The 24,212-nt window shown below is 36.8% G+C and overlaps 1 protein-coding gene across 4 annotated transcripts in view; it reads right to left on the bottom strand.

Moving 5' to 3' along the window:
* Positions 1-13,452, bottom strand: part of SYNE2 (spectrin repeat containing nuclear envelope protein 2) — a 414,448-nt gene extending 400,996 nt beyond the window's left edge. For 3 of the 4 annotated variants that reach the window (XM_074235979.1, XM_074235982.1, XM_074235981.1), the window contains exon 1: positions 12,923-13,030. The gene's annotated coding sequence lies outside the window, so the exon portion shown is untranslated. Of the gene's footprint in view, positions 1-12,922; positions 13,031-13,407 lie in introns of those variants that run through there. The other variant, XM_074235980.1, reaches the window with a different exon arrangement.
* Positions 13,453-24,212: the final 10,760 nt, after the last annotated feature.

The raw sequence follows: 24,212 nt of genomic DNA, 5'->3' as shown, positions 1-24,212 counted from the left end.
CTTAATAATTCCCTAGCTGTGTGACCTTGGGCAAGTCATTTAACTAATCCCATTGCCTTGCAAAAAAAAATTCTTTTAATGAACTTCACAGACAAGTATGACATTTCAATATCCAAAGAACAGAAAAGAATATTGTACATGAAAACTAAATAGCTAAGCATGCTTTTAAAAATATATATAGTATTTAAGTTTAAAGATAGTAATCACATACCCCTGTTTGTCCCATTTGATTTTTTTTGCTTTTTTCTATGTTTAATGTTTTAGTGAACCTCTTTTCTTTTTTTTTACATCACTAGTACTGTTCACCAACTCTGCACCACCACTACCACATTGCAGAAAAATGATCCTTCTTTTTAAGAAATTAGTCACACAAAACAAATCAATTAATTGACTATGTCTGTAAATATATCTCATTCTGCATTTCTGGTCCATCACTTCCCTGTCAAAAAGTGGAAGCATATTTTATCATCAGTCTTCTGACACAGCCAATGTTATTTTTTTCCTTGACTATATTGACTTATTATCAAATGGGAGTTACCCCATTAGTGGGTAATGATAGAAATGCAAAAAAAGAAATAAAAGAGCATTTAAAATAGTAACATGTGCAGAATTTTTAAAAGTTTGAAAAAGATGAAGGTAATTTTGTAGCTAAAGGTTAAATTTAATTTAAATTAAAGGTTAAATTTAAACTTGACAGAGAATACAGAGACTGGCACTATCTCTTTAAGAGTATAGAAGCCAAATGGAATAGTGAGAAAAGAAATTTGTATGAGCAATTTTTGCTGTTACAGCTGAGAAACATCTGACTATGATATGCTTCTTTCTAGACTAGTAGAAAGTGATGACTGTCCTTAAAAATGCTATGAAAAAAAATTTTGTAAAGGTAATTCTATGAAGAATATGTCAGGACAAAGAATACCATGTTTTTTGTTTACTGTGCTTTTGATAAAGAGGACAAAGAGGAAGGACTAATCTAGCTTATTTCTTAGAAAATTTAACTTTTATTTAAATTAAATTTAACTTTCATTTTGAGGATCTACTGTTATATAACTCCTATTTGTTATCTACTGTTGTTTGCTAAACTCAGCATACCCAACATAGTATATACATCACTGGGCATTTGCAAAGCTATTCTCATTTCTAAAATGCATACAATCCTTTCATCTTCTTTCAAGGCTCAGTTCAGACAATACTCCTTCAACATAGTTTTCCCCTGATACTTCCAGAGGAAAATTCGCTCTCTAAAAAATTTCCAATAGCAACTTATTTTTCCCCATTAAAACCACCTTTAGGATATCATGTTTTTTCTTCCTCCTTCATTAGAATGTAAACTTCTTGAGGAAAAGGAATGTCATTTTACCTTTGAGACTCCTATGCCAATCAAATTGCTTCTTTCCTAAGGGCATTACAGTGAGTTTTTAATAAAAATTTATTGAATTGAATACTAGTTCTATTAGCTGATTTCAGGAGTTTCTTCCAACTGGGCAGTTCATAAACCTGTGACCTATAATAAAGGGGAAATGTTATAGAAATGGTTTCTAATACTTGACAGGTATATTAGAAAGTAAACAGATATTGGAAGTCAGATGATACATTGATGTCCATCATCAACTTAACAGACCAATCACAGTCCTAGATCTATGCTATTCTCATGATAGAAAAAATGTACAATAGGAGTTCTTAAATTAGAAGAATTTGGGATCAAGAGAAAAAGAGAAATGAGAAGGAATAGACAGTCCTTCAGCATAAAAGAGAAAAAGATAAGTAAAGCAAAGCAGTACCCTGAATCTAAGCTGAATTTTAAAATAATATCAAACTTACTCTGGAAGAAATGCATTAACCTATTAAAACAGGTTCATATTTATGCATAAACCACTACTGCCTGTTACACTGTGAAAATAAAAACCATAGATAACACAAAAGTTTATTTTAATCATTATTTTCATTACTTAATAGCACTTTATAGCAGTTGATAAAACTATTAAATCAATCCAAATATATTACAATTTCAATAATTTTCCTTTAATCTTCCTTTGAATGGACATATAACTAGGGACTCAGTGTCACCCACTAGACTATAAGCTGACTAATCTAATTCAGGCTAATTAAGATTTGTGGATAATTAATATAAGCATGTTTATTTTTAAGATATAATTGTATAAATTCTAAAACATTTTATTAGAATATAATTTATCTTTGGGAACTTATGCATTTTTGGAGGGTGCATTCACTTTTTCAGAGCCCTTACCACAAGGCAACATGTAACAGAAGGCAAATAAACCAGAACCAGAACCTCTGGTAATGGAACTTCACCCCATCTAACCTTGGAAGACTGTAATCCTGTTCTAGCCTCAAAAGAGCAAGTCCAAATGAGTTTTATAGGCGTCTATTCTAAATAATAGTGGCTCCACTTTCTTCCTTTCTCTCTCTCTCTCTCTCTCTCTCTCACACACACACACACACACACACACACACACACACACACACACACACACATAGACACACACACACACACACACACACACACACACACAGGTGCGCGCGCACGCGCACGTAGACATTAGATAGCTAGATAGACAGACATGAATCATTCTATCCGTATACTCATAAAGTACTTTTTAGCACACTTTGAAAACAGTACTTGGACCTTAAATAAGCAATTGCTTTAAGGTGCAATAAGCAGAGAACCTGAAACAATGTCTTGGATCATTTCAACAAATACTTTCACTGTTCAGACCTGAAATAGTGCTACAGTTGCTAAGAAAAACAATCTGGCAAACAGAGATATCGTGTGATGACTCACAATAAGTACAGGCATACTTGAAAACTTCTAGAACAGAAGCTAACAAGACTGTACCTCTTTACAGAGGTTATTCTTTGGTTAATAGATGTTTTAACAGATCCAGAAAACCAAAAAGATGATAAACTGGACTTAACACGATTTATAAATTTAATTATTAGTCAAATTATAATGTAATTTAAGAATTTAGTTTAAAAATAGTAGTAATCTGTTTTTTAAAACTAGGGAAAGGCAGATAAATAGAATGATTTCCTACCAAAATTATCAATAAATGTCAAATGCATACATTATAGACATCAGATTAATAGGTGGACTTTTTAAAAACTACTTTTTCTCATAATAAATCTAAATTGTTAGGGAACTTTGGTTATTTTTTGGTGAATGAATGTGCTATCACCATTATAGAACTGCCAAATTGATCAAATAAATCTACTCAAAGCATGTAATCTTTATACTGGAAGGTATCTGTGAGGTCTTACCAACTTCCTCATTTTGTGGCTAGAAAACTGAGGCCAAGAAGACATGATATAGCTGTTATGGTTTTTTAAAAAAATAGTCTAGATGTAGTATTTTGGTAATGCTGCATAACTCCCCCTGATTTTCAGTATTAGTGTAGGTATGAAAAATATCTTAAGATTCACATTTTAAAACAGTTGAAATCCTTTGATACCTTTCAGAACCATGGAAGTTTACTATCAACCTTATCCTTTTTTATTCTTTCAACAAGCTTAATAAATAATAAACACTCAATATGTACCAGGTACCCAGCTAGACAAGCAAACAAACAAACAAAAAACAATCCCTTCCCTCAAGAAGTTTATTTTCTGTTATGGGAAAATAATCTGTACACAGAAGAGTCCAAACATAATAAATTCACAATAGAAATGAAGTAATCTCTGGAGAAAAGGGGCTTTTGGAACTACACAAGGATCAAAACAGGCTTTCTATAGGAGAGGGAGAGATCAGCTTTGAAGAAAACTAGAAATTAAGTAAAACTGAAGTGAAAAAGGAGAGTGAGTGAATTGCAGGTTTAATATGGAGGTGAGAGATGTAATATGTAAAATGCAGTGCTTGACACAGTACCTAGTACATATTTTGTGCTTAATTAATCCTTTTTGAAAATATTGGAGGGAATGTGGGAAAATTAGGACACTAATGCACTGTAGGTAGAGTGGTGAATGATCCAACCATTCTGAAGACCAAACTGGAACTATACCCAAAGGACTATAAAACTATAGATACTCTTTGATCCAACCAAACCATTATTTATCCCCAAAAAGGATAAAGGACCTATTTGTACAAATATGTTTAAAGTAGCTCTTTTTGTGGGTCTAAGAATTAGAAATCAATGGATGCACATCAATTGGGGAATGACTAGACAAGCAGTAATATATGGTTGTAATGGAATATTATTGTACTATAAGAAGTGACAAGCAGAATGATTCCAGAAAAGCCTGGAAATACTTACATGAACTAAAGCATAGTAAAGTGAACAGAAGCGGGAGAACACCCTATACACATTAATGCCAATATCATTTGATGAAAAACTGTGAATGACTTAGCTAGTCTCAACAATATAATGATCCAAGTAAATCCCAAAGTACTATTGATAAGCATACTATCCACCTTCAGAGAAAGAACTGATATTGACTGAAAACAGACTAAAGCATGCTATTTTTCATTTTCTTTCTTTTATTTTTTTCTTTTGAGTCTTACGCAAAATGACTAATATGGAAATTTTTTACATAATTATACATGTAGAAACTACAATCAATTGCTTGTTCTCTTGAGGAGGGGGAAATGAGGAAGAGATAGAGGGAGGTATGTAATTTGGAAGTAAAAACTTTAAATGAAAATGTTTAAAATAAATAAATAGATAAAAAGAAAAAAAGGCTGTACTTTCAGAATATCCATTTGACAGCTATATGCAGGATAGATTGGAGAGGAGACAGATAAGAGAAAGACCAACTGAGAGAGTTCTTAAACAGACTAAGTGAGATGTAAGTAGGGCTTGAGGGAAGGGAACAAATATGAAATCTACTGTGGAGATCAAAATAAGACATTAATAGAGGTATCAGAGGTAAGGGAGAATGAAAGATCAAGCATGATTCCTCTGTTGTGAACTTAAATATTGAAAATGATGGTGATGTTCTTAACAGAAACAGGGAAGTTAGGAAGAGGGGGATATTTGAAGGGGGGGACTTAATGGAAAAATAATGAGTTTTAGATTTGTTGAATTGGAAATAACTTTAAAACAGGTGCTCAATCGGCAGTAGGAATACAGGATGTTCAAGAGAAAGATTAAAGATGATTATAAAGATCTTAGAGCAATTCACACAGAGAGAATTGAACACATGTGAGTTGATGTAGTTACTGAAGGTATGGAAGAGAAGAGGGTTCAGGACAGGAGATACACATTCATGTAAACAGTATCACAAGTTTCATGATAGAGCAAAGGAACTTAAGAAAAATTAGTTGGATAGAAGAACAATCAAAAGAGAGTAGTACCATGAAAATTTATGAGGAAATTATTCAGGAAGAGAATGGTTAACAGTATCAAATGCTAAAGAGAGATCAAGAAAGATGAGAGTTGAGAAAAGACCATATATGATTTGTTGACTAACAGACACACATATGATTTATTATTATAAATCCCTAAAGGAACTCATTTTCAGTCTCCCTTTTTAATTGCAACACCATAATTTCTGAAATAAAAAAAAATGTAGTACAAAAATTTTAATAACTAAAAATTAGTTCAGAATATTTACTTGATTAGATACTTCTCCCCAACAACTAATACCAATTCAAATAAAAATAACAAGAATTTAATAAGCTAAGCTCTACGCTAAGTATTAAGGATCCAAAGAACAACAAAAGACATACCCTACCCTAAAATTCTCACTTTCTGATGAGGGGATTCAACATTCAAAGAGCAAACAAACTATAGACAGAAGAAATTTAAGATAATCTCAGAGAGAAAGCACTAGCTCTCAAAAAGACTGGGAAAGTCTTCGTGTAGAAGGTAGGATTTTAACTGAAATATGTAAGAAGTTAGGTGGAGATGAGAAAGAAAAGCTTACCAATTCCTTTGCCAAGAACCATTTGATACTTTTGGAAACTTTTCAACTTCCTCTTTGAGCTCTATCCTTTTCTTAGTGATTTAAAATATGCTGTATCTGTACATAGATACAGATATATATTCTCACATATAAATGACTCTATAAATCCAATATATTTTTGGTCATGAAAATAATAGTTATTATGACAGTATATAGTTTAGTGTTGTTCTGTAAAGTAAATCTGAACCACAGGAACATTACCCAAAGAAACACAATCAAGTCAAAGTGGAACACTACCTCTTTTTTTTTTTTTTGCAAGGTAAACGGGGTTAAGTGGCTTGCCCAAGGCCACACAGCTAGGTAATTATTAAGTGTCTGAGACCGGATTTGAACCCAGGTACTCCTGACTCCAGGGCTGGTGCTTTATCCACTACGTCACCTAGCCACCCCGGAACACTATGTCTTTAAAACCAACATAAGTACTTTGAAATATTAGAATAAAAATTCATTGAATAGTATAACAGTTGGTGGATTTGTGAACTGATCTAGCTATTCTGGAGAACAATCTGGAACTATGCCTAAAGAGCAATAACACTGATCATACCCTTTGACCCAGCAATACTAATACTAAGTCTATATCCAAAAGAAATCATAAAAAACTGGAAAAGTTTCACAAGTTTAAATATATACATTAGCTCTTTTGTAATGACAAAGATTCGAAAATTGGGGGATGTCCATCAATTGGGAAAATGACTAAACAATTATATAAATGTTTGGAGTACTATTATTCTATTGGAAATCATGAGTAGTCAGATATTAGAGAAGCATAGAAAGAATAACATGAACTGTGACTGAATGAAGGGAGCAGAACCAAGAGAGTATTGTACACATTAACAACAACGTGAGATGATCAGCTGATAGATGCAGCTCCTCTCAGTTCAGCAATTCAAAGATAAAGCAAGGTCAACCCTGAGAGAACTGCAATGGACGATGCCATCCACATCCAGAGGAAAAAAATCCATGGAATTTGAATGCATACTACATTCACTTTTTAAAACTTCTCCTATGTTTTCCTATTGCATGGTTTTCTTTCTTTCCCCCTTAGTTCTAATTCCTCATACACAAAATGACTAATATGTAAATATGCTAAACATGAAAGTACATGTACAGCTTCTACCAGATTGTTTACTACCATGGGGAAGGAGGGAGGGAAAAGAGGGTGGTAGAAAACTGTGTAACTCATAAATTTGCAAATGGACAAATGATGAAAAACTACCATTGCATGTAATTAGAAAAAGAAAATTTCAATTAAAAAAAAAAGAAAAGTAAAGGTCAGCATAAATTTGATCCTTTCTTCCCCTTTGGTGTCTGTTCCTGTACAGAGACTAGGGGAAGGGAACTTATAGCTACAGAATTTTCAAATTTAGGGGATCAGTCAACAGAAATTTATTAATGTCTGTGTGCCTACTCTGTGTCAGGCATAATATTAAGCACTGGAGATACAGAGTTTGCAAATCACAGAGGACAGATATAGTTTATTATATTTTAAATGTCTTTCTCTTGCATTAATGTCCTGATTTTTAAAAGTTTGGTAGATTCATTTTTAGGAAATTTATTAATAGTAGAACTTCAATATTTCTTTGGGTTATATAAAGTTTATTATTAACTTTGTTATTATTTTTGGACAGGATCTGTGAGTTCATGGATTTTATGAGGAAATTCTTTACCAATGAAAAATTTCACTTACATCATAATTTATAGTCCTAGAGAATTGGTTAAGTCAGTAAGGGGTTAAATAACTTGCCCATGATGTCAGGGAGGTGATACCATAATATGCAGGTAAATTGAATTTGAGTGAGGAGGTGCTGTGCTAAGTCACCACCAGCCTCACTTTCTCTCCCAGAGTCACATGAGGTCCTGAGTCTCAGATACTTGACACTTGACACTAGCTGTGTGACCCTGGGCAAATCACTTAAACCTTAAATCACTTGCTCAGATTTATTTACCTCATTCATAATTATATACTAGAGCATCTAGGTAGCACAGTGGATAAAATACCAGACTTGAAGTCAGAAAGATTCATCTTTTTGAGGACAAATCTGTCCTCAGATATTTAATAGCTTTGTGACTGGTCCAATTATTTAACCCTCAGTTTCTAAAGATCTAAAGAAAGAAATGGCACTCTAGTATTTTTGTCAAGAAAATCCCAAATGGGATCCCAAAGAGTCAGACATAACCATAAAACAATAATTATATTCCAGATCTGATGAATTTGTTATTCTGTGAGAAGTTACGGCATTGGAAGAAATTACATAAGGAGGAATTCTACAGAGACTATTACTTTGAGTAAGTCAAGCATTTCAATGATCAAGCCCACAATAAAACTATTTGAAAAATTACCCAAAGGAGAGTATGATCAAAAATGAAAAGCAACATCAACAATTGACAAACTATTACTTCAAAATAGCCTTATTTATTCTCATAAAATATGTCTTTGGAGAGAGAAGTTCAGTTAGCAGAGTAGATATTAATTCTTTTATATGGCTGGGTGGGCTTCTTAAAATTGAAAAAACAGTAAAAGATCAGTTTTTTTAAACTATTCATTTCTGCTATGAAGGAAAAACTACCATGAGCAAAAAAATAATAATACAAAGACAGGATTGATTAAAATCCAAAAAGGTGGTTTTTACTGCTAAAACTCACTTTTTTATTCAAGGTTTTACCAAAACTAGGTGATCCTTTGAAATCAGGGAATCACACTAAAAAACAACCCTGTCCAAAAAATCCTTCTGAAATTTTCTCATTTCATTTGGGCCTACAAACATTTGGCCTCAATTGGACCACTAAGGAAATGATGAACTTTAATAGATAAACTGATGTACCAAAAAGAATTTTTCTAGTGTTACAGAAATGTCCTACTAGAAATGGAATACCGTAGAATAACTTGAACAAATAATGAAAGGTTAAGAAATTTATACCCCCCCAAAAAAATGAAGATAAATTTGCTTGATTGGTCTGAGAACTCATCTGACTTGAACTCTATTGAAAATGCATGGAGTATAATTGAGATTAGGCTTGGAGGGAAATGGATAGTTCTTCATAGGGACACTAAATATCTAATGTGTTTAAAATTTGGTTTCATGATGAAGAAATAAAATCATATATGCTAAAATCTTGTGATCTCAATGCCAAATTATGTAAAACATGTGATTGTAGCTAAAGAATGTTTCACATGGAGATTTTATTATGCTATAATAATAAGATGCTAGAATTTATATGATGCTTTACTTTCTGCAAGATATTTTATAAATATGGGGCAGCTAGGTGGCGTAGTGGATAAAGCACTGGCCCTGGAGTCAGGAGTACCTGGGTTCAAATCCAGTCTCAGACACTTAATAATTACCTAGCTGTGTGGCCTTGGGCAAGCCACTTAACCCTGTTTGCCTTGCCAAGAAAAAAAAAACCCTTAAAAAAGATATTTTATAAATATTATATAATTTTATCTTCACAAAACCCTTGGAGGTAGGTGCTACTATTATCTACACTTGACAGATGGAAAAAAACTGAGATGAACAGAACTTTCCTAATATCACACAGCTAGGAAGTGTCTAAGTTTGAATTTGAACTCAGGTCTTCCTGACTCCACCATTTCTTTACTCACTATTAAAGTTGTAAAGTTTATTGTTTAAATTAATAATGCTCATGGTTTCACTTTGCCCTAAAAATTCACACAGCACTCTCAGTTCTAAATAAATATTTTGTTGAATGGAATTAAACTTTTGCAACAATTCTAAGATAGCCACATTAGAAAATCAAAATGTTGTTTTTGTTTATGGTGGGAAGCTTTTAAAAAAAAGTTTTTTATCTATATTTTAAAGTCTCATATGACTTAATGAAAAACAAATAAGCAAACAATTGGTTTGTATTCCATACCTACCTTTGGACTGAATTAAAAACATGACTGAATCATGCTGCATAATGATTTACAGTAGCTGGCTTTTATATTACCCAGTCACCTTCAGCTCTGTGTGGCAAAACTCTAAAATGTGAGAACTTGAGTTTTTCAAACTTACTTCAATTAGCATTATATTGTGCAAATATTCATGAATTTCTTAATTATATTGCCTATTTAAATAAGTTTTAATCCAATATCAAAAGCACAAATCTGAGTTTATAAGCACAAATCAGTTCCACTAATATCAATTTTTAGAAAGTGTTTTAAATTAGACAAGTGAGATCTCTAAGTTCACAAGGATCCTGAATTTGGAGTGGGAAGCAATGTCAGGGATAGTCTAAGGTGGTCAATTCCTTAGTCAACAGACAAACTGAATCATCAAATCATAGAATTTTTAAGTTGAGAGAGATTTCAAGGGCAACCTAGTCCAACCCATACTGAAAGGAAATTTGCACTATAAATATAGCTCCAAAATAGTAATACAATCTTCTGATTAAAGATGTCCTCACAGGAGGGGGGCCACCACCATTTACCTCTTTGCAATTTCTTCCCATTGTTTCTCCTAGGTTTGCCTTGTGGGACCAAATAAAATAACTACAACATAGAGAAGAATAGGCTCTCACCTACCTGGAACAAAAATCTTCTACAGAACTGGAATGTACTCCCTTCTAATTTCTAATTCCTTGAATTCCTAGTTTTCTTCAAGGCTCAGCTCACTATAAAAAGCTTTTCCTGAACTCCTAAATTATTATTACAGTTTTTATCCCCCTCAACTTGTCATAAATAATCTTATGTTTAAGCCCAACCTGACCTGATTTTAAAAGATAAATAAATAAATGGAGAGAGACAGAGACAGAGACAGAGAGAGAGTTAGGCTCAAAACCCGAGAGAGAGAGAGACAGAGACAGAGACAGAGACAGAGACAGAGAGAGACAAACAGACAGACAGGCTCAAAACCAGGAAGACCAGCCTATAACAATACTACCCTCAAGAGATCCTGAGAAAAGTCAAAGCTTCTCAGTGCCTTAGGCAAATTACTAAGACTATAAATTGGAGAACAGGTGCAAATCAACATTAGTAATAGGAATTTCCTCATTTTGTAGAGGCAGTTCCTAAACCAAAGAAATCACAGTCCCTATCCCTAATCTAATATTAACAGGTGGTATCACCCCAGTAGAATGAAAGATCCTTGAGGGTTCTGTGTATCATTTGTCTATCTCCAGAACCAGTGAACAAAGGATAAGATGGCTCTACCACTCACCACAAATATATTACTCATATATACATGATTCCACTTGTTCATACCCTTCTCAATGAGTACCATTTGCTTCTCTGAAAATATATCAAGAAAATCTCATGGGAAACCTACTGTTTTACTGTAGAGTCACCAGTGAAAAAAGTCAATATATTAAAAATCATAAAAGCATAGAAATGATTATGTAAGAGGGGAGAAAAGTTGCACACCCATCCTAGAGCACTTAAAATGTACCTGATAGAACTGCCTTAATGATAGGGGTTCGGTTGGAAGTGTAGAGTATGTCTAATTACACTTCCCACTCCTAAATTTTCATGGAGAGGACTCTAAACCTAATCAGGAACCCAGCAAGACTACAGGAGTTCAGTAATGATGCCCTTTAGCAATGTGCGATTCTTTTTTTTTTTTTTTTAGATTTTTCAAGGCAATGGGGTTATTAAGTGGCTTGCCCAAGGCCACAGGGATAGGTAATTATTAAGTGTCTGGTCGGATTTGAACCCAGGTACTCCTGACTCCAGGGCCGGTGCTCCATCCACTGCGCCAACCTAGCCGCCCTGCAATGTGTGATTCTAAGAGAAACACATGGAGCTAGAATGAAATCAAACTTCCATATAGAAAAGGTATGACAAAAGTAATTCATTTAAAAGGCAAAATGAGCCATCCCATTTTGGTTATGACTTGCTGGTACTTGTACTGACTGCGTCTACTAATACCACAGAATCAAGAGAAGAAAGAGGGAAAGTAGGAAGAAGACAGGGGAAGAGAGGAGAGGAAAAGAATAACTCAAAAAAATAATAATCATTCACAAGGCCAAACGCTACATTGTACTTTTCTGGCTTCACTAAAATAAGGTAGCCAATCTTGTCCCAAGCAGCAAGATCTGATTTCCAGAGCTCTTCCTGCTCCCTTCTTTTTTATTAAAAAAAAAAACCCTTCCCAAGAAGGTGTTACATTCAGACCCTAAAGGCAATTTCAGACAACAAAGACCCCAAGCAATCAAAATGGAATTATAATCTGCGCTGTATTAGCTGCCACTGACGCGGAGATGGATTTGCTACCAGCTCAGCCTCCTACCAACCCCCACCTCCCCCACCCGCACACCTCCTGGGAGTGTAAACTACCCCTATCCCACCCCCATCCCGACCGTCTCTTTGGTACCCAGGGGCGGACCAAGCGCCTCGCCCGGGATTTTGCAATCTCTCTGCCGCTTTTTCCAAAAACTGTATTACACTCAGTGTTCAAATTCTTTCCCGCCCAGGCATGACGAGAGGAACGATAACAATCGGCTAATACAAGAGAGCTTTGCGGGGGGGGGGGTGAAAGACAGGCGAAGGAGGAGAAAGAGGAGGAGGGAGGGGAAGAGTGGAGGAGGGAGGGAGGGGAAGAGAGGAGGAGGAAGAGGAGAAGGAGGAGGGAGAGAGGAAGGAAAGAGAAAGGAGGGAGGAAGAAAGAAGGGGAAAGCTTGAACATAGGGCTGGAAGTCGGAGCTCTGGGCTGGTGGTGGCTCTGGGCTGAGCCCACGGAGGGCTAGCCCCTTCCAGAGGGAGGCGGGCGGGCGGCCCGAAGGTGACACAAAGAAACAGAGACCAGCGACAAACCTCTAAGTGCTCCTCAGGCTGACAACTTTCCTGCGCCCCCAGGACGCCCAGCTCTGGTCCCCCAGGCAAACTTTCCCGCGGGCCCGAGGCCAGCCCCGTTGTCCTCACTGGACTCCGGTGCCCCCCGCCCCGGTTGCACACCCCCCTCCTCCCTAGGCTCAGGAAGATTTCCATCCCTAGCACTCGCCTGCCCCCTCCTCCTCTCCTCCTCCCGCTCTCCCCGCCACCAGCAGCGGCACAACGCAGCCCACTCACCCGCCCCAGCCCGGCCGGGGTGCGGGCCGCGGGCACTGCCACAGCTCCGCGATTCTCCCAGACCCGGGCTCTCCGCTCCTCTCCTTCGCTTGAGGCTCTGGGCGCTTCCAGCCCGCTCAGCTCCTGGGCGCTCGGGAAGCGGCAAACCACGCCCCGCGCCTTCCCCGCCCGCCAGCCCGCCAGCCCCGGGCTGCCCAGACTCCAGCACCACCCTCCCTGTCCACTTCAGAGCATGTCCGCAGGGAGCCGGAGGCGGAGCGCCCCTCGGCACCTCCTTTTTAAGCCCCGGGCGTCCGGACCTCCGAAGAAGTCCTTCGCGTTCAGTCCAAACTGAAAAAGGGGAGGGCCACGGGTGCCAGAAAGTCAGGGATCCCCTGCCTATCCAGAGGAACCCCAAGCCCTCTCACAGTGCTCCGGTCAAGGAGTGCATTCTAGGAGTTTACTGAAGCCTGGACCAATCAAAGGAAAAATTCTTCAATTGTTACCTGAAGACTCCCTCCAACTTTCTTTCTTGCAGTTCCATTCAGTTTGGGGCAGGTCAATCAGCAGAAGGCTAGATATCAGGTGCCGACTTGTTTTGACTGCATCAACCCATGCAACTGCTGATAAAATCTAAGCTCTTATAGGAGGAATAAGGAATGAGCATTTGTATACTATTTTCCAAATACTGTGCTTTATTGATTGATTTTAAGTAAATTCAATAAGAATCTTTAATTATGAATTCAGTGCCAATGCATCTTATCTATTCAACTGAATGTTGCACATGTCCCCCAAACTTTAACATTTCCAAAATGATCTTATCACTGTTCCTCCCAAATCTACTCATTCTCACTTTACTGTTGATATCTGTGGCACTACCTTTCTTCCAGTCTCATAGGAGCCAAAAACTGCAAAAGACAGTCCTTGCCCTCAAAGAGCTAACAAATCCAAGGTCAGCACTCTCTCATTTCCACCCAACTCCTAACACCTATTATATATATTTTCTCTCTCCAATCTCACTGATATCAAGACCCTCATCACTACCTCATTATTCTTGGACTATTGCTACTTCTAATGGGCTCATGCAATCAATCCTTCAAAGGACTGCTTGTTCATTAGGAATGTGTCAGTAGGACCATCTGAGCTAGTGTTAAAGTGGCCATGTGGGGTGGATTCAATATGGTACATTAGGGACAGCCACCAAGTTGAACTCTCCCAACATTCATTATTGAGCAACTATAAAATAGCACCACAAATTAAATTTTGGAGGAGCAGAGCCAAAAAAAATTTGGGGAGAGATATTTTTTTCAATCTCTTAAGAGATATTTTTTTCAGTCTCTTAAATTGATTGAATAGAGGTCAAGAGATAGGCAAGATTATCCTGAAACTCTAAGGTAGAAGTCAGCTGTATCCAGAGTTCATAAGTGTGGGAGCCCTCATCCTAGAGACAGAAAAGGGGACAGGGAGACAGCAAAGAGGACCCTTTGCTGGCACTAAGTATAGTTGGTGCTAATTGGCAACTCTATTGCTTATAAAAAATTCCTAGGTCATAGTTTCAGGGCAGAAAGGAGCACTAATGCTTGGTCACATGGGAGCAGGTTGGTGGTCACAGTACCAAAGAAGAGAGTAGTTAGTGTGTTCAGTTGCAGCGGGCAAGAGATTCTTCTTTGATAAAGACCAGAATGTAGACAGAAGAGCAGAAAGCATACCTCTCCTAGGATGACACAACCTTGGAAGCATCAAAAACTTGTAGACTCCAGAACTAGCTCTGAAAACAGTATCATGAAAGAGTCTGAAACTTAGGATAAGACCTCCCCACTCTAAAATGAACAAAGCAAAATTTTAACATAAAATTCAAAGTCAAAAATAAGTTGGAAAAAGATCAAAGCACAAAAAAAAGAGGAAACAGAAAAAATTGACCATAAAAAGCAACTTTGGTGGCAGGAAAGACCAAGACATAATCTCAGAAGACAATAATATGGAAACTGCTTTCAAAGAAAAATGAGAATTGGATTCAAGGTCAAAAAGAATTCCCAGGGGACAGAGAGAGAGAGAGAGAGAGAGAGAGAGAGAGAGAGAGAGAGAGAGAGAGAGAGAGAGAGAGATGATGATGATGATGATGATGATGATGATGATGATGATGATGGAAGAAAAATTGGGTGGGGGAAGAAAGTTATGCAAGAAAATTATGAGAAGAGAATTAGCAGCTTGGTAAAAAAGACATCAAAAAAGAAAACAAAAAAAAACAATACTGAGGAAAAGAACTCTTAAAAAGCAGAATAGTCGAATACAAAGGAGGTACAAAAATTCACTGGAGAAAAACTCCTTTAAAAGTAGAATTGGTAAAATGTAGAAAGAGGTAGAAGATCCCATTAAAGAACATGAAAATTAAAATTGGGCAAGAAAAAACTAATGACTCCATGAGGTAAGAAACGATAAACAATGTCAAAAGAATGAAAAGAATAGAAGAAAATGCAAAATATCTGATTAGAAAAAACAACTGGTAGGAAAAAATAGATTTAAGAATTTTGAATTTAAGAATGATTGGGCAATATAAAAGCCTTGGTCAAAGAAAGAGCCTAGGCACTATGTTTCAAGAAGATATCTAGGAACACTTCCTTGATATATATTATATCCAAGTATAAAATAGAAATGGGAAGAATTCTCCATTACTTCATAAATATCCCAAAATGAAAACTCCCACAAATCCCAGATCAAAAACAAAATACTTCAAACAACCAGAAAAGACAATTCAAATATCCTGCAATCACAGTCATAATCACAAAATTTAGCAAATTCCATGTTAAATGAGCAGAAGACTTGGAATATAATATTCTAGAAGACAAAAAAGCTAGAATCACAAGCAAGAATCACTAACCAAAAAAAGCTGACTGCAATCCTTCAGGGTGGGTTAAGATATGTAGAGGACTTTAAAGAATTCCTGATGAAAAAAATCAGAGCTAAATAGAAAATCTGAAATTTAAATAGATGATTCAAGATGCAAAAAAAGGGAAATAAATAAAATTAAACTTGTTATATTTCTATATAGGAAAAATGATACATGTAACTTCTAAGAACTTTATCATTATTAGGGTAGTTAAAGGCAGTTTACATAGTCAGAGGGCTTTGGGTGTGAATTGATTATGCTAAAATAATTTCCCAAAAAAGGGAGGGAGAAAGAGGGTTGTATCAGGACAAAGAGGAAAAGAGAGAGGTAGAATAAGTGCAATTATCTCACATAAAACAGGTGCACAAAAAAGATTTTTTATAATGGAGGGAAAATAGGGTGAGCGTGGCAGACAATCATTAGAATTGGTTCGGGGCAGCTAGGTAGCGTAGTGGATAAAGCACTGGACTTGGAGTCAGGAGTACCTGGGTTCAAATCCGATCTCAGACACTTAATAATTACCTAGCTGTGTGGCCTTGGGCAAGCCACTTAACCCCATTTGCCTTGCAAAAAACCTAAAAAATAAAAAAATAAAAAAGAATTGGTTCAAAGAAGAAAGAATACACACACACGCACACACACACACACACACACACACACACACACACACACACACACACACACACACCTAGTTGTGTGCAGAAATGTAATTTACCAGATAGGGAAATAGGAAGAGAAAGGGATAAGAGAATGGGAGGGATTATAAAAACAAGGGCAAATAAGGAGGTTGGAAGCAGAATAAACCTCTGAAGAAGAGGATAAAAAGAGAGAAAGGAAGAAACAAGATAATGAGATGGAGGGAAATTAACAATTCAAAATCATAACTATGAATGGGATGGCTCACTCATAAAATGGAAACAGATAGAATGAATTAGAAATCAGAATCCAACAATTTGTTGTTTACAAGAGACACGCTTAAAACAGAAGGATAAAGATAAAACAGGGGCTGGAACAAAATCTAGTAGACTTCAGCTGAAGTAAAAAAGTCAAAAATAGCAGTCATGACCTCAGACAAAACAAAAGCAAAAATAGACCAATAAAAAGATGATCAGAGAAATTATGTTTTTCTAAAAGGTATCAAAGACAATGAAGTAATATCAATAAATTTTTACAAGTTTCTCTGATAAAGACCTCATTTCTCAAATATGTATGAATATAGAACTGAGAAAAATTTGCAAAAATAAAAGTCATTCCCCAATTGATAACTGATCAAAGGATAAGAACAGGAAGTTTTCAGAAGAAAATAAAGCTATCTCTAGACATGTGAAAAAAATGCTCAAAATTTCTATTGATCAGAGAAAGGCAAAATTAAAACAGCTCTGTGAACTGTTCTAACCATTCTGGAAAATAATTTAAAACTTTGCTCAAAAGGCTATCAAATTGTGCATTCCTATTGACCGTAATACTAGGTGTGGATCCCAAAGAGATCAAAGAACAATGAAAAGGTCCTATAGGTACAAAAATATTTCTAGCAACTTTTTTTGTGATGACAAGGAATTGAAAATTGAGGGGATACTCACCAATTTGGAAATGGCTGAACAAATTATGGAATTATGGCATATGATTGTGACAGAATACAAATTGCTATAAGAAATGACAAGGATAGTGATTTCAGAAAAACATGGGTAGACCTAATATGAACTAATGCAAAGTGATGTGAGAAGAACCTGGAGATCATTGTTATATTACAGTAATGTTGCAGTGATTATCAACTGTAAAAGACTTGACTATTATGATCAATATAAAAATTCAAGACAATTCCAAAGGAATTTGTGTAATGAAAAACTCCAAATAATGACAATTCCAAAGAAGTTTCTACTACCAGAGAGAGAAAGAATGGATGAACTCTGAATATAAATTGAAATATAATTTTCTCACTTGTTTTATTTTTCTTGTTTTTTCCTTGAAATACAGATAATATAGAAATGTTTTGCATGATTTCATTTATATATAATTGACAGTATACTTCTAGCCTCATCAGGAGATGTGAGAGATGTGGGAGGGGAGGAGAGAATTCGAAACTCTAAATTTAAAAAAATGTTAAAATAAGTAATTTTTCTTAAAAAGGAAAATGACCCTATAAGATTCACCCTTGAACCTCAAGCACAAGGAAGCTAGTCAAAGAGAATGTTAAACTTATAGGAACTGAGGCAATGCAAAAAAACAAGCAAAACTATGAAAACCTCATATACAATGACTACAAGATTAAAATATAAAGAACAGAAAATAAAATGTTGAAAATTATAAAGAATCAAGCCCTTCCAAAACAGAGTTCTTTTCTTACATTTACCTCCCTTCCATTCTTTGAAGAGGTGAGGAACATGGGAAAGTGAGGTTTGAGCTCAGTCTTGAAAGAAATCAGGTTTGTTTAGTAGTTCAGTCTATGAATTGGAATGAAATAATATATAAATTTATTACCTTCAACAAAGATAGATCATCTAACCTTTAACAAAAGGAGGATTTTGTGAGTTGGGTCAGATTCAGGTCAATCTCCTTATAATTAAGGTCTAATAATAGAAATTATTGAGACATTCAACAGTTTTGAAAAGATTTACTTATCCACGGGAAAGGAACATAATCATGAGGATTATTCAGTAGGAATCCCATATTGATTTGGCTGAGGACAATTTCCCTGTTAATTATGCTATCATTACTTGGTCAGATATTTCAAAAATGGAACTCATGGCCTTTTGTAACTAGATAAACAGTAAGTTACATCAATAACCTGTGCCAACTCCTGAATTAATCAAGTCACATTTATTAGTTTTAGTTTCTTTTAAGGAAAAGAATTAGATTAACCCTTGCCAAAAGGCAGGATATTTGAAAATATTATTTCCTATCAGAGACAGTTTCTTATGTAGCAGGGATTGGAGGCTAACCACACTCATTTAAAGGATGATTACTCCCTCAGTCTGCTGTAACACTTGACTTATTGTCACATTCATTCTCCTCATTTAATATTCCTTTGGTATATTTCCTCATCAATTACTAAATTGTGATATCTCTCATTAACTAATCAATTAAACTCAGATCCCCACATAATTTTTTTAAAATTTAATTTATTCATTTATTTTGAATTTTACAATTTTTCCCCTAATCTTGCTTCCCTTTCACCCCCCACAGAAGGCAGTCTTTTAGTCTTTACATTGTTTCCATGGTATACATTGATCTAAGTTGAATGTGATGAGAGAGAAATCATATCCTTAAAGAAAAAAAATAAATTATAAGAAATAGCAAAATTACATAATAAGGTAACATGTTTTAAATTAAAGATCTTTGTCTTTGGTCTTTGTTCAAACTCCACAATTCTTTCTCTGGACACAGATGGTATTCTCCATCACAGATACTGCAAAATTGGTTATCATCATCCCCATGTTGGTATTAGGGTGTACAATGTTCTGGCTCTGCTCATCTCACTCAGCATCAGTTCATGAAAATTCTTCCAAGCTTCCCTGAATTCCCATCCCTCCTGGTTTCTAATAGAATAATAGTGTTCCATAATGTACATATACCACAATTTGTTCATCCGTTCCCCAATTGATGGACATTCACTCAGTTTCCAATTCTTTGCCACCACAAACAGGGCTGCTATGAATATTTTTGTACGAGTGACATTTTTACCCTTTTTCATGATCTCTTCAGGAAACAGACCCAGTACCCACAGAAGTTTTAATAAATTAGGGAAACCTCTTTCCCTTATTAGAAGAGGCTTGTATCTCTATGTAAAAAATATTTAGTTCCCAAGGATTAAATCAATATTAAAATTATTTATAATTTTATTAACAAAAATAATTTATTAACAAAGAAATCAATTACAGAAAAACATAAATAACAAGTTACAATATTTTAACTATAAGAAAGAATATAGCCAAAGTCATCTCAAACCATCATAATAATTGATTATAATTTCTAAATATATAAAGTCCCACTTTTCAATTCACTCAAGCTATCAAGCCTCTACTGAAGAATTCTTTTCATCCTTCTTGCACGATAAAGGTTGAAAGGCTTCTAATAGGACAGAGGTTTTCTTCATCTTTTCTTTGTCTTCACAGTTTCTCTCAAACCAGCTCCCATTGTCTCGAGTCTCTTAATCAGATGAATCTCTTAGAATAACCATTGAATTATTACTTTCCAAAGCATTTCTTAATAATAACAATAAAATCATTTTCAAGTTTGCAAAGTACTTCACAAATATTATCTCACCTTATCTTCCTAATAATCCTGGGAGGGATTATTAACCCTATTTTACAGATGAGAAATAAAGGTAGAGAACATTTTAGTGACTTATCCAGTGTTACATAGCTAATTAGTGTCTGAGGTCAGATTTGAATTTATATCCTTACTCATCCAACACTCTATCTACCTTGCCACCTAGCTACCTTTTCACTTAACATGGACATTTTGCAACTATATAACACTGATTCAGATGATTCAAATATTGATTCAAGTGAGCAAAGACCTTTTCAATCTCTGTATACCCATCTTATATTCAGAATGTTCAAAAGTGTACTTATCTTTCTCTCTAGACCATTTCTTCTTTCAAATTTCCCTATTTCTTTCAAAGATACTACTATTTTTCCAGTGTTTCAGGTTCAAAACCTTGACATTATCTTGAATTCCCTATTCTCACCTCACATGTCCAATCAATTGACATGGTAGCATATTCAGTCAAAAGGCTGTGTCAAGCATGGGGAACCCCTCAACAAGAAACTATGCCAACAGTTTGAGCCTTAATCCCTGGAACCAATTAAACTGCAGGCCAATTTATTTGCCTTTTAGGGAAAAAAAATCAGACTATCCTCCTTGGACCAGGTACCACTCCTATTATACTATGAAATTTACTGGAATTGAAAATTCTTTAATTGGGGGAAGGGGGGAATTGTGCAAAGACAATGAAGCTTTTGCTAGCCAAATTAGAGCACCAAAATAATAGGGCTTTATTGCTGAGAGACAGTTATAATAAAGACAGGAATTAAAGCTGTCATTTGCCAGTCTCTACCCTGAGCTTCTGGCCCACATAGCTACTTATTTTTACCTGGATCTCTTTTAGACATCTTATATCCAGAAGGTTCAAAATCATACTCATCTTTCTCTAGACCCTTTCCTCTTTCAAACTTCCCTATTTCTATCAAAGATACCATCATTATTCTTCCAGTGCCTCAGGTTCAAAGTCTTGACATTATTTTAAATTCCCCTATTCTTGGGGCGGCTAGGTGGCGTAGTGGATAGAGCACCAGCCCTGGAGTCAGTAGTACCTGAGTTCAAATCTGATCTCAGACACAATAATTAACTAGCTGTATGGCCTTGGGTAAGCCACCTAACCCCACTGCCTTGCAAAAAAACAAACAAACCCCCCCAAAAAAATTCCCTATTCTCACCTCACATGTCCAATCAGTTGACAGTCTTGATATTTCTACCTTCATTACACCTCTTCCAACCAAACCCTTCTCACCATTCTCACCAAAATCACCTTAGTTCAAGTCTTTATCTTTCAAACCATCTCCAATTGTTCTCTCTGCTTCAGGTGTCTTTCTACTCTAGTCCATCCTATGTACTGCTGTCAAATTAATTTTCCTTAAGTGAAAATCTGATCACCTGATTTTCCAACTTTACCAACTCCAAAGGTTTCATATTTCTTCTAAGATAAAATATAAACTACCTCTGCTCCAACCTTTCCAGTCTCCTTAAACATCAGCCCAACCCTCTTCACTCTGTAATTCAGTCACACTATACTCTCTGTTCCTCACAAACAATGCTCCATTTTCTATTTCTTTACTTTTGCTCTGACTGCTTTCTTTCCCTTACCTGGAACGTTTTCCTTCCTCCCGTCCACCTCACAGAGTACCTCTCTTTTTTTAAGGTGCATCTCAAACATCTCTTTCTGTATGGCATTTTCCTAATCCCCCCAATTGCTGACACCTTTATTCCCTACCTGTCTTGTACTTAACTACTTCACATATATTTGTATGTATTGTTGTTGATCTGTGGGTTCAATTTCAGGTGTTTCTTCATGACACCATTTAGGTGTTGTAGTTGTTGCTGTTGTGCTTTTTGCAAAGATATTGGAGTGGTTTGCCATTTCCTTCTTCATCTCATTTTATAGATGAGGAAACTGAGGCAAACAGAGTTAAGTGACTTTTCCAGAGTCACACAGAAGCCAAATCTTAACTTAGGTCTTCCTGTCTCCAGGCCCAGCACTCTATCCACTGAATCACCAAGATGCTCTTGTATTTATTACTTTATATTTGTGCCATATGTGTTTTTATCTATTATCTATCTTAATATAAAAGCTCCTGTAAGTAGGGGTTGTTTCATTCTTTGAATTTGTCTATCTAGCACCCAGAACAGTGCCTGGCACATTGTAAATATTCATTGACTGATTAATTGATTGATTGAGAGATTGTCACCTTAACTCATTTTTTGTTCAGTCATGTTAAGCCAGAAGGGATCTTGGAAATGCCTTACTCTAAACCAAGCAATTATTTGTTACAGATGGCTTCAATCTCTGCCCAGATTAGAGATCAAAAAGAAAAGACAATCGTAGCCTAGGGTCCCTTAGCACAGTTTTTGTTAACTGATTATTATGGCTATCATTAAAGTGCTTTCAGTTTGCTGTGTCAATGAGCCACTATATAGTATCAGACCAGGGCAGAGATTTCCGGGTGGGTGGCCCTAAACAAATGAGTCCAATAGCTGCTATTAAAAACTAGGTGCTCACCAGTCTCTATAAAACTTAATATCAGTAAAGCAACATCCATCACAAAACAAGTACAATGCCACCACCATTGAAGGAAGGGAGAGGTAGGGGAGGCACCAAAGCTGTGATTTTGCTAATGGAAGATACTGCCACTGCAAACCTAAGGCCCCAGACCTTCTGAATTATCACAAAGTCCTGTACCAAAGGAAAAACAGACAGACACGAAAGGGAAAAAGCAAACATTCCAGGCAGGACATGTACTCATGACTTGGGGTCGGGCGGGGGGAATAGAGCACACACACACACACACACACACACACACACACACACTTTCAGACAACTCAGAGTTGTCATCATGCTGCTGACACAGAAAGAGGAAAGAGATTGAAGGTCAAGTCACCCCCTAGTGCAATTGTTGAAGCATTGCATCAGCAGCCAATTAAGGGAAACAAATCCAGAAAAGAAAAATAGAAAACCAGAGACCAGAGGTAGAAAAACACCTCAAAAACTAATAGAAGTCACCAGGAAACAGGCAGAGAATATGAACCTGTTCTGTTCAGTGGAAGGGCCCTAAATACACCGTCATGCATGTCCTTTACCAATGAGCTAAAATGCCTTCTGACCACGCAGTGTTTTAGGGATAACAGTCAACTCACCCATTAAAAGTCCTATATAAATTCTCGTTAAATTGAAATGAATTGGGGCGGAGCCAAGATGGCAACAAGAAAAGATCCAGTCTTAGGTACTCTCTGATAAAACTCATAAGCTAAGGACTCTAACTAAACTTTCGAGAGACAGAACCCACAAAGGGACCCAGAGAAGCAGTTCTCCTACTCAAGGTAACCTGGAAAAGAGCAGAAAGGCTCTGCTCCCTGGGGTCGGAGGGGCGGCCTGCCAGAGGGGCGGCCCACCAGAGGGAAAGAACTTCAGCCTCCTGGAGGCAGCCCCAGGGCACTGGGAGCCCCACCTCACAGCAGCCGGGGTGTCTCCTGAGCTACACCCTGGGGAGCACCAGGTACAAAGTGGGGGAACAGCAGAGGACCTCTGCCAGAGTGAGCATGTGGAGCCCAGCCCCCAGGGCACACAGCTAGCAGCTTGGTCTTTCAGCAGCCCAGATCCAGGAACAGAAGCAGGAGGAGCCAGTAAGCAGGAGCCTCCAGGGCCTGAGCCCATTGAGCAGAGGGAGGCGAGTGAAAAGAGACTGCAGAGCTCTGTCCTCTGCCCGTGGAACAGGACTCTGGGGCTCTGAACACATTCAGATACTGATCGCAGTCTAGGCCCCCACACAGAACAGCAGCGGCCCCCTCCACCTCAGGCCCATGGTAGACGGGAGCGCATATGGTTATTCACAGACCAGGAGGGAGGACAGAGCCTCACACACTGAGACCCTTTGTGGAAGTGTCCCAAAAGCTCAGGAAGCACCCCAAAAACAGGCTTAGGCTGGGAAAATGAGCAAGCAGAGAAAAAAGAGGAACACCATTGAGAAATATATTATCTATGATCCCAAGAAGGATGGATATACTCAGTCTGAAGATGAGGAAACATAAGCTCCTGTATCTAAAGACTCCCAGAAAAACAGAAACTGGGATCAGGCTATGACAGAGCTCAAAAAAGACTTTGAAAATCTAATGAGGGAGTTAGAAGAAAAACTGGGAAAAGAAATGAGA

This window comes from Macrotis lagotis, chromosome 4 (genome assembly GCF_037893015.1).
Source record: "Macrotis lagotis isolate mMagLag1 chromosome 4, bilby.v1.9.chrom.fasta, whole genome shotgun sequence".
Lineage (NCBI taxonomy): Eukaryota > Metazoa > Chordata > Mammalia > Peramelemorphia > Peramelidae > Macrotis > Macrotis lagotis.
The sequence above is the reverse complement of the archived record's forward strand: the minus strand, read 5'-3'. Positions and strand labels throughout refer to the sequence as shown.